The sequence below is a fragment of the Triticum aestivum genome, chromosome 1A, assembly GCF_018294505.1.
Source record: "Triticum aestivum cultivar Chinese Spring chromosome 1A, IWGSC CS RefSeq v2.1, whole genome shotgun sequence".
In the NCBI taxonomy this organism is placed as follows: domain Eukaryota; kingdom Viridiplantae; phylum Streptophyta; class Magnoliopsida; order Poales; family Poaceae; genus Triticum; species Triticum aestivum.
This window is the reverse complement of record NC_057794.1, coordinates 52,923,526-52,939,470: the sequence shown is the minus strand read 5'-3', so window position 1 is coordinate 52,939,470 and position 15,945 is coordinate 52,923,526.

The following is a 15,945-nucleotide window of genomic DNA, read 5'->3' as shown; positions in this document are numbered from 1 at the left end:
GACTGGGTCCGGAACCTGAGGATCATCCTCATAGCTGCCAAGAAAGATTATGTCCTACAAGCACCGCTAGGTGAAGCACCTGTTCTCCCTGCAGAACAAGACGTTATGAACGCTTGGTAGGCACGTTCTGATGATTACTCCCTCGTTCAGTGCGGCATGCTTTACAGCTTAGAGCCGGGGCTCCAAAAGCGTTTTGAGAGACACGGAGCATATGAGATGTTCGAAGAGCTGAATGGTTTTTCAAGCTCATGCCCGGGTCGAGAGATATGAAGTCTCCGACAAGTTCTTCAGCTGTAAGATGGAGGAAAATAGTTCTGTCAGTGAGCACATACTCACTATGTCTGGGTTACATAACCGCTTGACTCAGCTGGGAGTTAATCTCCCGGATGACGCGGTCACTGACAGAATCCTCCAGTAGCTTCCACCGAGCTACAAGAGCTTTGTGATGAACTTCAATATGCAGGGGATGGAAAAGACCATTCCTGAAGTATTTGCAATGCTGAAATCAGCAGAGGTAGAAGTCAAAAAGGAACATCAAGTGTTTATGGTGAATAAAACCACTAAGTTCAAGAAAGGCAAGGGTAAGAAAAACTTCAAGAAGGACGACAAGGGAGTTCCCGCGCCCGGCAAGCAAGCTGCCGGGAAGAAGCCAAAGCATGGACCCAAGCCCGAGACTGAGTGTTTTTTGCAAGGGAAGTGGTCACTGGAAGCGGAACTGCCCCAAATACTTAGCGGACAAGAAGGCCGGCATCACGAAAGGTATATGTGATATACATGTAATTGATGTGTACCTTACCAGTACTCGTAGTAGCTCTTGGGTATTTGATACCGGTGCAGTTTCTCACATTTGTAACTCAAAGCAAGAGCTGCAAAATAAGCGAAGACTAGCGAAGGACGAGGTGACGATGCGCGTCGGGAATGGTTCCAAGGTCGATGTGATCGCCGCCGGCACGCTATCTCTACATTTACCTACGGGATTAGTTTTGAACCTCAATAATTGTTATTTAGTGCCAAGTTTGAGCATGAACATTGTATCAGGATCTCGTTTAATATGAGATGGCTACTCATTTAAGTCTGAGAATAATGGTTGTTCTATTTATATGAGAGATATGTTTTATGGTCATGCTCCGATGGTGAATGGTTTATTCTTAATGAATCTCGAGCGTAATGCTACACATATTCATAGTGTGAATACCAAAAGATGTAAGATTGATAATGATAGTCCCACATACTTGTGGCACTGCCGCCTTTGTCACATAGGTGTCAAACGCATGAAGAAGCTCCATACGGATGGACTTTTAGAGTCTCTTGATTACGGATCATTTGACACGTGCGAGCCATGCCTCATGGGTAAAATGACCAAGACTCCGTTCTCAGGAACAATGGAGCGAGCAACCATCTTATTGGAAATCATACATACTGATGTGTGTGGTCCAATGAGTGTTGAGGCTCACGGTGGCTATCCTTATGTTCTCACCCTCACTGATGACTTGAGTAGATATGTGTATGTCTATTTAATGAAACACAAGTCTGAGACCTTTGAAAAGTTCAGGGAATTTCAGAGTGAGGTTGAGAATCAACGTGACAGGAAAATCAAGTTCTTGCGATCAGATCGCGGAGGAGAATACTTGAGTCACGAATTTGGCACACACTTAAGAAAATGTGGAATAGTTTCACAACTGACACCGCCTAGAACACCTCAGCGTAATGGTGTGTCCGAACGTCGTAATCGCACTCTATTAGATATGGTGCGATCTATGATGTCTCTTACTGATTTACCGGTATCATTTTGGGGCTATGCTTTAGAGACTGCCGCATTCACTTTAAATAAGGCTCTGTCGAAATCCGTTGAGACAACACCGTAAATTATGGTTTGGGAAGAAACCTAAGCTGTCGTTTCTAAAAGTTTGGGGATGCGATGCTTATGTCAAGAAACATCAACCTGAAAAGCTCGAACCCAAGTTGGAAAAATGCGTCTTCATTGGATACCCTAAAGAAACTATTGGGTATACCTTCTACCTCAGATCCGAAGGCAAGATTTTTGTTGCCAAGAATGGATCCTTTCTTGAGAAGGAGTTTCTCTCGAAAGAAGTAAGTGGGAGGAAAGTAGAACTTGATGAAGTATTACCTCTTGAACCGGAAAATGGCGCAACTCAAGAAAATGTTCCTGAGGTGCCTGCACCGACTAGAGAGGAAATTAATGATGATCATGAAACTTCAGATCAAGTTGCTACTGAACTGCATAGGTCCACAAGGACACGTTCCGCACCAGAGTGGTACGGCAACCCTGTCTTGGAAATCATGTTGTTAGACAACGGTGAACCTTCGAACTATGAAGAAGAGATGGCGGGCCCGGATTCCAACAAATGGCTAGAAGCCATGAAATCCGAAATAGGATCCATGTATGAAAACAAAGTATGGACTTTGACTGACTTGCCCGTTGAGCAGCGAGCCATAGAAAATAAATGGATCTTTAAGAAGAAGACAGACGCGGATGCTAATGTGACCATCTATAAAGCTCGGCTTGTCGCTAAGGGTTATTGACAAGTTCAAGGGGTTGACAACGATGAGACTTTCTCACCGGTAGCGAAGCTAAAGTCCGTCCGAATCATGTTAGCAATTACCGCATTCTATGATTATGAGATATGGCAAATCGACGTCAAAACGGCATTCCTTAATGGTTTCCTTAAGGATGAATTGTATATGATGCAGCCGGAAGGTTTTGTCGATCCTAAGAATGCTAACAAGGTGTGCAAGCTCCAACGCTCGATTTATGGGCTGGTGCAAGCATCTCGGAGTTGGAACATTTGCTTTGATGATATGATCAAAGCGTTTGGGTTTACACAGACTTATGGAGAAGCCTGCGTTTACAAGAAAGTGAGTGGGAGCTCTGTAGCATTTCTCATATTATATGTAGATGACATACTTTTGATGGGAAATGATATAGAACTGTTGGACAGCATTAAGGCCTACTTGAATAAGAGTTTTTCAATGAAGGACCTTGGAGAAGCTGCATATATATTAGGCATCAAGATCTATAGAGATAGATCAAGACGCCTCATAGGTCTTTCACAAAGCACATACCTTGATAAGATATTGAAGAAGTTGAATATGGATCAGTCTAAGAAGGGGTTCTTGCCTGTGATGCAAGGTGTGAAATTGAGCTCAGCTCAATATCCGACCATGGCAGAAGATATAGAAGAGATGAGTGTCATCCCCTATGCCTCAGCCATAGGTTCTATTATGTATGCCATGCTGTGTACCAGACCTGATGTAAACCTTGCCGTAAGTTTGGTAGGTAGGTACCAAAGTAATCCCGGCAAGGAACACTGGACAGCGGTCAAGAATATCCTGAAGTACCTGAAAAGGACTAAGGAAATGTTTCTCGTTTATGGAGGTGACGAAGAGCTCGTCGTAAAGGGTTACATTGACGCTAGCTTCGACACAGATCTGGATGACTCTAAGTCACAAACCGGATACGTGTATATTTTGAATGGTGGGGCAGTAAGCTGGTGCAGTTGCAAGCAGAGCGTCATGGCGGGATCTACATGTGAAGCGGAGTACATGGCAGCCTCGGAGGCAGCGCATGAAGCAATTTGGGTGAAGGAGTTCATCACCGACCTAGGAGTCATACCCAATGCGTCGGGGCCAATCAAACTCTTCTGTGACAACACTGGAGCTATTGCACTTGCCAAGGAGCCCAGGTTTCACAAGAAGACCAGGCACATCAAGCGTCACTTCAACTCCATTCGTGAAATTGTTCAAGATGGAGACATAGATATTTGTAAAGTACATACGGACCTGAATGTAGCAGATCCGTTGACTAAACCTCTCCCTAGAGCAAAACATGATCAACACCAGAATTCCATGGGTGTTTGATTCATCACAATGTAACTAGATTATTGACTCTAGTGCAAGTGGGAGACTGTTGGAAATATGCCCTAGAGGCAATAATAAAAGCATTATTATTATATTTCCTTGTTCATAATAATTGTCTTTTATTCATGCTATAATTGTGTTATCCGGAAATCGTAATACATGTGTGAATAAATAGACACCAACATGTCCCTAGTAAGCCTATAGTTGACTAGCTCGTTCATCAATAGATAGTCATGGTTTCCTGACTATGGACATTGGATGTCATTGATAACGAGATCACATCATTAGGAGAATAATGTTATGGACAAGACCCAATCCTAAACATAGCACAAGATCGTATAGTTCGTTTGCTAGAGTTTTTCCAATGTCAAGTATCTTTTCCTTAGACCACGAGATCGTGTAACTCCCGGATACCATAGGAGTGCTTTGGGTGTACCAAACGTCACAACGTAACTGGGTGACTATAAAGGTATACTACGGGTATCTCCGAAAGTGTCTGTTGGGTTGACATGGATCAAGACTGGGATTTGTCACTCCGTATGACGGAGAGGTATCTCTGGGCCCACTTGGTAATGCATCATCACAATGACCTCAAAGTGACCAAGTGTCTGGTCACGGGATCATGCATTACGGTACGAGTAAAGTGACTTGCCGGTAACGAGATTGAACGAGGTATTGGGATACCGACGATCGAATCTCGGGCAAGTAACGTACGGATTGACAAAGGGAATTGTATACGGGGTTGCTTGAATCCTTGACATTGTGGTTCATCCGATGAGATCATCGAGGAGCATGTGGAAGCCAACATGGGTATCCAGATCCCGCTATTGGTTATTGACCGGAGAGCCATCTCGGTCATGTCTCCATGTCTCCCGAACCCGTAGGGTCTACACACTTAAGGTTCGGTGACGCTAGGGTTGTAGGGATATGAATACATAGTAACCCGAAAGTTGTTCGGAGTCCCGGATGAGATCTCGGACATCACGAGGAGTTCCGGAATGGTCCAGAGGTAAAGAATTATATATAGGAAGTGCTATTTCGGCCATCGGGAAAAGTTTCGGGGTCACCGGTATTGTACCGGGACCACCTGAAGGGTCCCGGGGGTCCACCAGGTGGGGCCACCTATCCCGGAGGGCCCCATGGGCTGAAGTGGGAGGGGAACCAGCCCCAAGTGGGCTGGTGCGCCCCCCTTGGGCCTTCCCCCTGCGCCTAGGTTTGGGAACCCTAGGGTGGGGGGGCGCCCCACTTACCTTGGGGGGCACTCCACCCCCCTTGGCCGCCGCCCCCTTGGGAGATTGGATCTCCAGGGCCGGCGCCCCCCCCCTTGGGGACCCTATATATAGAGGGGGGGAGGGATGGCAGCCGCACCCATGCCCCTGGCGCCTCCCTCTCCCCTCCAACACCTCCTCCTCCTCAGAGCTCGGCGAAGCCCTGTCGGAGTACTGCTTCTCCACCACCACCACGCCGTCGTGCTGCTGCTGGAGCCATCTTCCTCAACCTCTCCTTCCCCCTTGCTGGATCAAGAAGGAGGAGACGTCACGCTGATCGTACGTGTGTTGAACGCGGAGGTGCCGTCCGTTCGGCGCTATGATCTCCGATGATTTGGATCACGTCGAGTACGACTCCCTCGTCCCCATTCTTTGAACGCTTCCGCTCGCAATCTACAAGTTATGTAGATGCATCCGATCACTCGTTGCTAGATGAACTCATAGATGGATCTTGGTGAAACCATAGGAAATTTTTTGTTTTCTGCAACGTTCCCCGACAGTGGCATCATGAGCTAGGTCTATGCGTAATTCTCTTTGCACGAGTAGAACACAGTTTGTTGTGGGTGTAGATGTTGTCAACTTTCTTGATGCTACTAGTCTTATTTTGCTTTAGCGGTATTGTGGGATGAAGCGGCCCGGACCAACCTTACACGTATGCTTACGTGAGACCGGTTCCACCGACTAACATACACTAGTTGCATAAGGTGGCTGGCGGGTGTCTGTCTCTCCCACTTTAGTTGGAGCGGATTCGATGAAAAGGGTCCTTATGAAGGGTAAATAGAAGTTGACAAATCACGTTGTGGCTTTCACGTAGGTAAGAAAACGTTCTTGCTAGAACCCTATTGCAGCCACGTAAAACTTGCAACAACAATTAGAGGACGTCTAACTTGTTTTTGCAGCAAGTGTTTTGTGATATGATATGGCCAAAGTGGTGATGAATGATGAATGATATATATGTGATGTATGAAGATGTTCATGCTATTGTAATAGGAATCACGACTTGCATGTCGATGAGTATGACAACCGGCAGGAGCCATAGGAGTTGTCTTTATTTTTTGTATGACCTGCGTGTCATTGAGAAACGCCATGTAAATTACTTTACTTTATTGCTAAACGTGTTAGCCATAGTAGTAGAAGTAATAGTTGGCGAGCAACTTCATGGAGACACGATGATGGAGATCATGATGATGGAGATCATGGTGTCATGCCGGTAACAAGATGATCATGGAGCCCTGTAAGTGCATCTAGTGCCACCCCTAGTTGGTTTTGGAGTATTGACGACAAACCTAGTTGAGGGACTAATGTGTTTGTGAGAATTGCAGGATAACACAGGTAGAAGTCCCTCATTGATTCGGTTTTACTACCAGAGATGACCCCTAAAAATGTATGAAGACATTGAAGACAATGGTGGTATTTGAAGATATTCACATTGAAGACTATGACAGGAGAAGACACCACGTGAAGCCTATGGAACTCGAAGACTTAGATCCTTCGTAGTTTTATTTCATTTGTGTTGAGTCATAGGAACCACCGTACTGTTAAGTGGGGTCCAAGAGAACCAGTCAGAATGACTAAAGTGATGCCTAATTCAAATCCTATGTCTTCGAGCGAAGACTATGAGAGCAAATCTTGTCCAGAGTCGGACAAGTCAGCTTTACTTGTAGCCCAAGTAAAGTTGCCGTGTGAGTTCGAAAACTGACCGTTGGAATACGTGTCAGTTCCTTAGTGACCCAGGGTCATTTTGGACAAACCAGGTCGGGTTGCCCAGTGGCTATAAATAGTCCACCCCCTACAACCATAAATGGTTGGCTGCTCAGATTTCAGTGCACGGCTTTTGTCGTTTGAGAGCAACCCACCTCGAAGCCTTTGAGAGAAAATTCCTAGCGAGGAGAAAAGCCCTAACCACCCAGAGCCAGAGTAAATTGGGCATCACTTAAGTCTTCGTGTCTGAGTGATCTGAAGACTTATTACACTTGAGGACTGTGCATCCTCCAGGCGGTTAGGCATCGCGTTCTGAGCATCCAAGAGAAATTGTGGATTGCCGGTGAACGAAGTCTGTGAAGGTTTGGGAGTCTACCTTGAAGACTTACCAGAGTGATTGGGCGAGGTCTGTGTGACCTTAGCTCAAGGAGAGAAAACGGTGAGGACTGGGTGTCCTGAGCTGCGTGTTCAGGACTGGGTGTCCGGGACTGTGTGTCCTTTGGTTTAAATACCTAGCCGCTCCAACCAGACGTACAGTTGTCACAGCAACTGGAACTGGTCCAACAAATCATTGTCTTCAACGTGTCACTGGTTTCATCTTCACTTCCTTTTAACTTACTGTTATTCATTGTGAAGCCATTGCATGCTTGCTCTATCTTTTGTCTTCACAACGTAACTGTATGATTTGATTGGCTTCATAACTTCTTCCTACCTGATCCTTATTACACTGCAGCTACTTGTCATTGTGCTTTCACTCTATTGAATACTTGACCATGGCTTGCCTAGTGTAATCTAACTTCCGCTACTTAAGTGATAGGCATATCTGTACTGTTTGTCTTCATAACCTTCACGTTTTGAAGACTTTCATAAAAATCGCCTATTCACCCCCCCTCTAGTCGATATAACGCACTTTCAATTGGTATCAGAGCAAGGTGCTCCCTTGTTCTGTGTGATTCGGTTTAACCACCTGAAGTTTTAGCTATGTCAACTGCAGGGATAATCAAAGTCTCCGCTGCGTGCCCCGTCTTCGATGGAACTGAATATCCCTACTGGAAGAATAAGATGCGCATGCATCTTGAAGCCATTGACGTCGACCTATGGTATGTCGTCGAAAACGGCGTTCCCAAGGCTGGAGAAGGTGTCACTGCTGCTGATGTCAAGAAGTTCACCCAACTGGACTCTACTGCCAAGAATATCATCTGTGGTCATCTGACCAAGGGACAGTACGGCCGTGTGAGTGCCTTGAAGACATCCAAGCTGGTCTGGGACTGGCTCTCCAAGGTCAATGAAGGCATCTCAACCCAGAGAGATCAGAGAATCAGTGTTCTTCGCAACCTCTTCAACCGCTTCAAGCGAAATGACAATGAGAATGTCCAGCACACATTTGACCGGCTCACTGACATCACAAATGAGCTTCAAGCCCTCGGCGCCACTGAGATCACCAAACATGAAATCGTCAAGACGCTGCTGAGATCACTTGATAGTTCGTTTGACATCCTAGCCCTGATGATTCAAGAACGTCCTGATTTCAAGACACTCGATCCGTCTGACATACTTGAGAGGCTCAACACACATGAGTTTCAGCTTTCTGAGAAAAGAGATATCTACGGTCCAAACTATGGGCGAACTCGTGCCTTGAAGGCAAAAGCTGTGTCCTCATCTGAAGAAGAATCTGACAGCAGTTCTGATGATCCTGAAGACATTGGAAGGGAACTTGCAATGCTAGTGAAGAAGTTCCAGAAATTCACCAAGAAGAAAGGCTTCAGAAAGTCTTCACGATCAAGCTCAAGGAATGATGAAGCTTCTGCTCATGACTACAAGAAGAAAACATGCCACAAGTGCAAGAAAACTGGACACTTCATCTCTGAGTGTCCACAGTGGGACAATGAGAACAGAAAGAAGAAGAAGAGCAAGGAATATGACTCTGACGACAAGAAGAAGAAGAAATACTCAAAGTCTTCTTCCAAGTCTTCCTCAAAGTCTTCATCACACAAGAAGAGCTCATCTGGCAAGGCACGTGCGTTTGTTGGCAAGGAAATGGATTCAGAGGAGGAGTCCGCTTCTGAGGAGGCAGAGGTGGAGTCTGAGGAGGAGTCTGATTCTGGCATTGCGAGTCTGGCTACAGCATACGTCGCCAAGTCCATCTTCAACACTGAAGACAATGACTTCATCACCAACACCGATGCAAATGACAAGGACGACTCCACTCATACCTACTGCTTCATGGCACCCGGTGCCAAGGTAAACACACGCACTACTCACTATCAAACATCCAGTGACGATGACTCTGATTGTGATTCAAAACCCAGCTACAAAACACTTGCTAAAATTGCAACTGAACAACAAAAGGCCATGGAACATATTCAAAAACTGTTAGACAGAAGCGATGATCTGTTGGGTGCTGAAATGACTCGATCTGAATCCTTAATTGAAGACATAAAAAATCTTCACGTTAAGTATCAGGAACTTGAAGATCGTCATGATACTCTCTCAACTACTCATGAAAAGCTTTCCTATGATTATCTTCAAAGGAAGCAAGAACTTGAGAAGTTGAGAGCGGCTCATGAAGATCTTCAAAAGGAAAACGAGTCACTTCGAGCCGAACAGATCAGTTCCGCTCAGGAAGGATTTGAACCACCATGCCTTAAATGCATTGAGCGTGATAATGCTACCTCTGTTGCTGAATGTTCCACTACTACTGCTGTTGCAATATCTTCAACTGTTGAAGTGGTAACTAACCCCTCTGCTGAGGATACCACTGCTATTGCTGATGAGAATGCTAGGTTGAAGACATTGCTTGAAACAGGAATGTACAAAAGTCTTAAAGGGCATCAGACATTGTGTGATGTCCTCAAGAAGCAGATTCTGAACCGAAACCCTAGGAAAGAGGGTGTTGGGTTCGTGAGGAAAATAAATGCAGATGGCTCTTACTGGAAACCTGAGCAGTACCCCAAAACCACATGGGTTGCTGCAAAGGAATCCTCAGCAGATCCATCCAATCTATCTGGCTTCACTTGTGCTAACCCCATTATCATTGATGAATCCTTTGATGCAAACTATAAACTGTTTAAGAATCAGAATGGTGAAGTGTTTGCCAGGTACATTGGTACTAACTGCAGGAATGGACCGCCTATGAAGAAGATCTGGGTTTCGAAAACATGTCTGGAAAATCTTCCTGTGAATGTCTTCATGACACCTCACATGAAGAAGACAAACCTCAGCCCAAAGGCTTCATACAGACAGAGGACTCACCTGAGTCGCACTAACGCAAATGTTTTGCAGGGAAACCATACTCAGGCATATGAATATGAGAGCGGTTCATCAAACCGTCATGTTCATATGACCAAGAACTATTCTGTCTATTCTAATGAGTACTATTGTCCTCCTGCTAGACTGTTTGCTAGGGCTCCAAAGACAAAATTCTTAGATGCTGCACTTAGACTTATTGCTTCTAAGCCACCCTTGAAGATGTGGGTGGTTAAGAAAGCTTAACTCTCTTTTGCAGGGAAAGGTCTCCAGCAGAAAACCAAAATCTTCTGACGCTATTGCTGGGGACCTTAAAAATCTTGCAGGGCGCAAGATAAAATGCCCTAATGGCATCACTATGTATTTCGTTCATGAATCGCATGCTACTCTCCCTATTAGTCCTAATCTGGATCTAAGTTTTCATAACCCACTGGTTCGTCAAATGTTTTTGCTTCACAATTCTCTTCGTGAAGCCTATCCCCCTAACTGCACTGTAGGGTACGACACCAGCGCTTCAGAGTCTTCAGAATGGATTATTGACAGTGGGTGTACAAATCACATGACTGGCAAAAGAAGCCTTCTTATGGACTCAACCTTACGTCCATCCGACAAGAGCCACATCACATTTGCTGACACTGGTAAAAGTAAGGTATTGGGTCTAGGTAGAGTTGCAATCTCAAAGGATCAACACATGGATAAAGTCATGCTTGTTGAATCCCTTGGCTTCAACTTAATGTCTGTCTCAATGCTTTGCGATTTGAACATGGTCGTAATATTTGGAAAATATCGTTGCCTGGTACTAATGGAATCTGACAAGTCTCTAGTGTTTGAAGGGTATCGGAAAGATGATCTGTATGTGGTAGATTTCTCAGCAGGGCCACAACTTGCAGTGTGCCTTTTGGCAAAGGCTTCAGAATGCTGGCTTTGGCATCGGAGGCTTGGGCATGCTGGCATGAGGAACCTCCACACCCTTGCAAAGAAGAAGCATGTCATAGGCATCGAGGGCGTCAAGTTCAAGAAAGATCACTTATGCGGTGCCTGTGAAGCAGGGAAGATGACAAGGGCAAAACATCCCTCGAAGACAATCATGACCACTACTCAACCCTTCGAACTGCTTCACATGGATCTTTTTGGTCCCACTCACTACTCAACCTTTTCCACTACTGCTTGCCTCTATGGTTTCGTCATTGTTGATGATTACTCTAGATATACTTGGGTGCACATAATCCTTTACAAGACTGAAGTGCAGGATGTCTTCAGACGCTTCGCCAATCGAGCTATGAACAATTATGGCGCCAAGATAAAGCACATCAGAAGTGACAATGGCACTGAATTCAAGAACACTGGCCTTGATACATATCTTGATACTTGGGCATCACACATGAATTCTCAGCTCCGTACACGCCACAGCAAAATGGCATCGTCGAACGCAAGAACAGAACACTCATTGAGATGGCCAGAACAATGCTAGATGAATACAAGACTCCAAGAAAATTCTGGACTGAAGCCATTGACACTGCATGCCATACAATCAACCGTGTTTATCTTCACAAGCTTCTGAACAAGACATCTTATGAACTCCTAACTGGCAAGAAGCCAAATGTCAGTTACTTCAGAGTATTTGGCGCAAGATGCTGGATCAAGGACCCACACCACACCTCAAAGTTTGCACCAAAAGCACATGAGGGCTTCATGCTTGGATATGGAAAGGATTCGCACTCCTACAGAGTCTTCAATCTCTTTCACTACAAAGTGGTTGAAACAGTGGATGTGCGGTTCGATGAAACCAATGGTTCACAAAGAGAGCAACTGCCAAATGTGCTAGATGAAGTTCCAGCTAGTGAATCAATCAAGCTTATGGGAACTGGAGAAATTGTACCTTCTCAAGCTCATCCTGAAGAAGAACTTGTCATCTCAGCACCTGATCCACATGAAGACAATGCTCAGCCTGAAGACATTCCTCCCAACGACAACACAGATCAGCAAGAGCAAAGTCTTCGCCCTGTACATCCTCGTGTTGCCAATGAAGTGCAGATTGACAGAATAATTGACAGCATCAATGCACCTGGTCCCCTCACTCGTTCAAGGGCAACTCAACTGGCAAATTTCTGTGGGCACTTTGCATTTGTCTCAATTTCAGAACCCAAGAAAGTTGAAGAAGCCTTTATGGAACCTGAATGGATTCAAGCAATGCAAGAAGAGCTTCAACAGTTTGAGCTGAACAATGTATGGGAACTGGTTAAGCGTCCTGATCCATGGAAGCATAACATAATAGGCACCAAATGGATATACCGCAACAAGCAAGATGAGCATGGTCAGATCGTCAGAAACAAAGCTCGCCTCGTTGCTCAAGGATATACTCAAGTGGAAGGCATTGACTTCGATGAAACCTTTGCTCCTGTGGCTAGACTTGAAGCCATACGTATACTGCTGGCCTATGCAAATCATCACAACATAATTCTGTATCAAATGGATGTGAAGAGTGCCTTTCTCAATGGCAAGATTGAAGAAGAAGTGTATGTTGCACAACCACCAGGGTTTGAAGATCCAAAACATCCTGACATGGTATACAAGCTCAATAAGGCACTGTATGGCCTCAAACAAGCCCCTCGGGCCTGGTATGACACACTCAAATACTTCCTGAAGAGCAAAGGCTTCATACCTGGTTCCCTAGATCCCACTCTCTTCACGAAGACATATGATGGTGAACTGTTTGTGTGCCAAATATATGTGGATGACATTATCTTCGGCTGCACCAATCAGAAGTACAGTGAAGAGTTTGGCTATATGATGCAAGAGCAATATCAGATGTCCATGATGGGGGAGCTGAAGTTCTTCCTCGGTCTTCAAATACGGCAACAACGCAACGGCATCTTCATATCTCAAGAGAAATATCTTAAAGAGTGCCTGAAGAAGTTCGGTATGCAAGACTGCAAAGGCTTCACAACACCAATGCCAGCCAAACATCATCTGGGTCCCGACGACAATGGTAAAGAGTTCGATCAAAAGGTATACCGCTCCATGATTGGTTCTTTGCTTTATTTATGTGCATCTAGGCCAGATATTATGCTTAGTGTTTGCATGTGTGCTCGATTTCAAGCGGCACCAAAGGAGTCGCATCACTTAGCTGTGAAGCGAATTCTTCGATATTTGGCTCACACCCCAACTCTAGGATTATGGTATCCAAAGGGCTCAGAGTTTGATCTGGTTGGATTCTCGGATGCTGATTATGCTGGTGACAAGGTTGATCGGAAGTCTACATCAGGCACATGTCACTTTCTGGGACGATCACTTGTATGTTGGTCTTCAAAGAAGCAGAACTGTGTATCCCTCTCCACTGCTGAATCTGAATACATTGCTGCTGGATCTTGCTGCGCTCAGCTTCTGTGGATGAAGCAAACTCTCAAGGACTATGGCATTCATCTGAAGCAAGTGCCACTTTACTGCGACAACGAAAGCGCCATCAAGATCGCCAACAACCCAGTTCAGCACTCGAAGACAAAGCACATTGAAATTCGTCATCACTTTCTCAGAGATCATGTTGCAAAGGAAGATATTGATATCATACACGTCAACACTGAAGAGCAATTGGCAGATATCTTCACCAAGCCCTTGGATGAGAAGAGATTTTGCAAGTTACGGTGTGAGCTAAATATCTTGGAATCCTCAAATGTCCTGTGATCAGGCACACATCCTAACACTTATGCATATTGATGACTTAGATGTGCAACACACGAAGTAACGTATATCTTCAATCAATGAAGACATACATTCTAAGTGTGAATACATTAATGTGGAAATTGACTTCGGAGCGCCACGATAATTGTGCGCCGTGTCTGAGTCTAATACTTCCTATACGGTGGGTAACGCCACCACCAAACGTTCTATTTTGAAGTGTTTCACTCATGGCGTTACCTTGCAATGTCTTCACATTTGGTTTGGCTTCAATCTCAACATGTCTTCATGATTATCTTCACTACTGGATATAGATATATATGTACTAGTGTTCTGTCCTCTACAGCATTCACTTATAGCTATGTCTTCTTGTTTGAATCTTTTGAACTAAGTGAATGTGATCGGACCCTAACCTCTCTATGCTTTCTATCTCAAACTCTATCTCTCCAAGTCATATGCATTCTATTGAAACTGTCGAATGTCTTCTCTGCGTCCTTGTCAGCAGAAGACATAGAGACAAACTTTAAAACCGTTTTCAATGCTCATTCATCCACAAGAAATCCGGAGAAGTAGGAACGACCACCCGACAATCCAGGCGTGCGTGGGATGTGGAACTGCCCCCGATATTCCGCATGGTGGACACGTGCAATACAGATGCGAATCGCCAGGGGCACCTGTGTAATAGCGCAGTGCCGCCTCTATCCCTATAAATACACGATTCACTGCGTCATTATCTCTTCTTCCACCCTCGCACGAACCCTAGCGCCACCGCTAGCTCTCGACGACGCCGGCGACGAAGCGCTTCACTGCCGCAACCTCTCCGACGCCGTTTTCACGCCGACCGCGGACATCGTTCTCTCCGCCGTCGCCGTAGGTGTCTTCCGTCGCCAAGTTAGGGCACGGAGGATCGAACTGCTCGGCCTCATCTCCCACTTCGTCTAGCAGTTCCAAGTGTGGTAAATAAAACCTCTTTTTACAGCCTCTTTTGATCCTATAGTTCGGTCACTTTCTGCCATAAGAAGTTTCTGTTCACACAAGTTAGATCTCTCTCAGTCTGCATCTCATAACCTGCCTAGTATATTCACTTGTGCTTCATGAAGTAGTTAGATTCCTCACTTGTACTGATCTGTGGGTTCGTACAAATCTGGAACCAACTTCTTTTCTATGAGTGAATGTCTTCGCACGCTGAGGTCAATGTCTTCTAAACCGATTTATCTTCAAAATCTTCTGAGAATGCATATGACCTCTTCCCCTTCCCTCGCACCTTAATGCTGTCACAGGTACATGTCCGTGGGAGAATCCTTTGGTTCTCATAGTCTGCATTCATTTGCAGAGTACTTACAGCATCACATCAACTCTCCTGAAGCCAGTTCCTGTTGGTCAAGCAAACGGAAGCCTTTGAAGCCTTTGAACATCTTGAAGCCTTCCAAGTTAAGGTTTATGGCTTCAGAAACAGCAGCAAGGAAAGGGGGCAGACAGAGACATGGGGAAACATCCAAAGATCTGCCTGATGAACTGGTAGAGATGTACAAAACAGACCCTCAAGAGAACTATGGATTCGAAGATATTGGGCAGAACAATGGTTCCACTACCGCTTCGTCACTCAGGACAATGCGGAGAAGTGCGCCATCAAGAGACCGTGGGGAGACGTACTATACAAAAATCTCGTACCCAGGTCCAGAGACGAAGCCATTGCTCAAGGCTTCTACCCATGCATGGTCCGAGGACCGCAGCCAGCTGAAGCACATCCATCATCACTCCTCTGGTGTCGCGATGACAATCTGTTAAAGCGCAACTTTCAGTTTGCTCAGAACTCTGTGAAGCAGAACAAGAAGAAGTTGGGGTTAGACTTCAACCCTGGTCCCTCCGCACCTAGGGCAGATGGCACACGCGACGCTGAACCCAATATCATCGGTCCATATGCAAATCTTGCCGGCCTCATCACCCGCATCTTAGTCCAAGGGACTGCCGTGAATGACCCTCCGGCTGACACTGAGTTTGATGACGCGCCTGCTGCGCCAAAGACAAAGCAGATGAAGCATCCAAAAGCTTCGAAGCCGGCCCCTTCACCCATAATCTCAAGGGCGAAGCCATTGGCTACTGCACCTCCTGAAGCTAGTGTACAGTCTGAAGACTTATCACGAGTGTCCAAGCCCAAGAAGGCCAAGAAGCCTCA